Source organism: Limulus polyphemus, unplaced genomic scaffold (assembly GCF_000517525.1).
Source record: "Limulus polyphemus unplaced genomic scaffold, Limulus_polyphemus-2.1.2 Scaffold954, whole genome shotgun sequence".
In the NCBI taxonomy this organism is placed as follows: Eukaryota; Metazoa; Arthropoda; class Merostomata; order Xiphosura; family Limulidae; genus Limulus; species Limulus polyphemus.
The window spans coordinates 279,059-282,683 of NW_013666564.1; the positions used below are offsets into that span (position 1 = coordinate 279,059).

General features: G+C 34.7%; 1 protein-coding gene across 2 annotated transcripts in view; it reads right to left on the minus strand.

Moving 5' to 3' along the window:
- LOC106461422 overlaps positions 1–3,625 on the minus strand; it is a 124,861-nt gene that overhangs the window by 32,442 nt on the left and 88,794 nt on the right. The gene's annotated exons all lie outside the window — the stretch shown is intronic.

The window sequence follows — 3,625 nt, forward strand, 5'->3', positions numbered from 1 at the left end:
TGCGTGGCTCATCTTTTACATCCTCCAAAACAACATTTGTTGTGTGATGTTTTCCTAAACGATGTGTGGCCCACCTCTCACATAATCCAAAACAACATTTGCGGTGTGATTTTTTTCCCAAACATGCGTGGCTCATCTCTTACATCCTCCAAAACAACATTTGTTGTGTGATGTTTCCTAAACGATGTGTGACAAACCTCTCACACACTCCAAAACAATATTTGTTGTGTGATGTTTTCCCCAAACGATGTGTGGGCACCCTCCAAAACAATATTTGTTGTGTGATCTTTTCCTAAACAATGTGTGGGCACCCTCCAAAACAACAATTGTTGTGTGATTTTTTCCCCAAACGATGTGTGGGCACCCTCCAAAACAATATTTGTTGTGTGATGTTTTCCTAAACAATGTGTGGGCACCCTCCAAAACAACATTTGTTGTGTGATGTTTTCCCAAACGATGTGTGGGCACCCTCCAAAACAACATTCGTTGTGTGATGTTTTTCTAAACGATGTGTGGGCACCCTCCAAAACAATATTTGTTGTGTGGTGTTTTCCTAAATAATGTGTGGGCGCCTTCCAAAACAACATTTGTTGTGTGATGTTTTCTTAAGCGCTGCGTGGGCATCCTCCAAAACAACATTTGTTGTGTGATGTTTTTTAAACGATGTGCGGGCACCCTCCAAAACAACATTTGTTGTGTTATTTATTCCTAAACGATGTGTGGCTCATCTCCCACATCCTCCAAAACAACATTTGTTGTGTGATGTTTCCTAGATGATGTGTGGCTCACCTCCCCCATATCCTCTAAAACAACATTTGTTATGTGATTTTTTCCTAAACAATGTGTGTCCTAAAATGCTCTTTCGAACAATGTATGGTTTCACAAACTCCTAAAAGCAACATGTAATTTGTCATGCCCTTACAAGTAATACTTGGTGCGTATTGTGTGTAAGGGCGACTTCAGAATTTATTGTGGGAGGGCTTTGCATGTGGGGAGTGGTGCTAAGGCAAAGGTTTGACCTTAGTATGTTTTGACAGAGCAACTTCATTACTGATTTGGAGCAGTTGTTATCTCTGAAGTCACTATCCTGTCTAGGCTATAATACAAATACATTGTTAACGTAGCCAGTTCTAGTGAATGCTTCATGAGAGAGAACTTTAATCAGCTGTCTATACAATCCGTCTCCGACTGTGTGAATAATGAAACAACAAACAAATAAAAAAACATGGTGAAATATGCAATCTGCGCAAAAAACAACAAAAATCAGTGGCTAATTTAAAATACGTGATGTTGTTAAGTACAGTAAGTATTAGTTATCATTTAGTAACTTACAAAACATCTATTATTGTTTGGTGTAATGTCTCATTTAACCTAGCCTTAAGCTTGTAATTATTTGTACATAGGACTATTCCCAATGACGAGAGCTCGTAAGTTCTCGAAACGTTAGGCAGTTCACAAAATATAGTTAATTGTATGTAACTCTAAGTATTATTTTGACTTTTGGAAAATGAAATCTGTTACTAGTGATTTTTTATACAAGTTAAAAAACTAAGTACTGTAATCAAAGGCGTCACTAAAAGTTAATAATTTGTTTATTTATTTACAAAACAAACAGACACACACACATATCTATATAACTATAATAGTACTGTCTGTTGTATGTCCATGTAACTACTTCGCAGGGTGTGGATGGATTTGGATCTTCACCAAAATTGGTATGGAGGTTCATTGGATTTATTGGGAGATAAATAAAGATTTTCAGTTTTACATGTTGCGTGTTTCAGTTTTTATAGGTATTTTGCGTTTTTTACAATTACATATAAGGGAAGCAACTTTTCGTGTCCTAAGATAACCTTTCATTAATCATGAATGTATATAACTTCCGTCCAAGGGACGAGTACTCCAGCTAGTATATAATTTATTTGTTATTATTATATTTCTATTTCATGTATTATTTTACACTGATAGCTTTGTATACGGGTTTAGGACAAATCCATAGCTCCTAATCTGGACTAAAATATCATTAACAACGAAGGGTATCCAACTGGTGAAACAATGCATTTTGATCTTTATAAGTACGAACGTAAGAACAGCATATTTAATTAGCTATACTTATTTCCGGGTAGATTTTGAGTTTTGATTTATCTAGCCTGCTTTGATCGGAAATTATTAGTAATATGGTGTGCGAGATCAAAACTGCCTGCTAATATGTTCTGTAATGTACGTTGTTATTGCTTATTTAACACTGTCTGAGCATTATAATCTTCAGTCAGATCACAGCTCTAGTTTGTTAGTAACAAACAGTAAACTATAAATAACGACATTCACTATATTCCTAATTTTCCATAACAACATTATTTGAAAGGAAAACAGACAAAGTAAATGCAAACGTGTGTGTCTGACTGTATGTGTTACATACACCCTATATTTTAGAAGTGATCATGAAAAAAAAAAAGAAGACTTATCTGTTTATTTACCTTTTACATAATACATAGTTACAATAGACTACAGTTTGATAAAATCTGCGCCATATTTATCAAAGAGTTACAATTTCATAAATTAAGAAGATATTTTGGATTATGCAGAATTGGACACCCATAACAATTAGGTTAAAACGTTTCGGTTATCAAGAACTGAATAGTCATAATAAGTGCGCTGTACAAGAAAACAAAGTTGTTTGCCTACTCGTGTAGATATATAATTTTGGGTTTGCAATCTCCGTATACTGATTTTTGTTTGAAGTTACCGCTCGTTCATCCAGGGATGTCTAGAGTTCTTTTTGTACTTAGTATTCTTCTTTGCGTATTTTCTCAACCTTATGCGACACGTGGGTTAAAGGTCAAGTATCAGAAGAAGGGCAACTAGTTAGCTGCACCCACCTTTTGTTCGAATACTTTTATCTGAACAGCAAAACTGACTGACAGAGCTATAACACCTCCATAGTGGAGCATGTTCAGCGGCATACCGAGATTCAAACCTTGTACCGTTTGATTTACAGCCCGACACAATATATTAATTATGTTAGCGTTTATGAGAACGTATCGTTCTCTGATACTTACATGTCTGTTTCAACAAAGCGAAATATTGTCATGAGGTGGATTTCCACACCTCCTTGAACGTCTGGCTATTCTTTTACCAAGGAAAGGCCGATAATTATTAAGCTGTGGAAGTGATATCTTCGAGTTATTCAATACTTAAGTAAGAAAGCACCATAATTCAGTACCTTGTTATTAATTATTTACTCCAGTTATTCAATACTTAAGTAAGAAAGCACCATTATTCAGTACCTTGTTATTAATTATTTACTCCAGTTATTCAATGCTTAAGTAAGAAAGCACTATAATCCAGTACCTTGTTATTAATTATTTACTCGAGTTATTCAATGCTTAAGTAAGAAAGCACTATTATTCAGTACCTTGTCGTTAATTATTTACTCGAGTTATTCAATGCTTAAGTAAGAAAGCACTATAATTCAGTACCTTGTTATTAATTATTTACTCGAGTTATTCAATACTTAAGTAAGAAGGTACTATTATTCAGTACCTTGTCGTTAATTATTTACTCGAGTTATTCAATGCTTAAGTAAGAAAGCACTATTATTCAGTACCTTGTCGTTAATTATTTG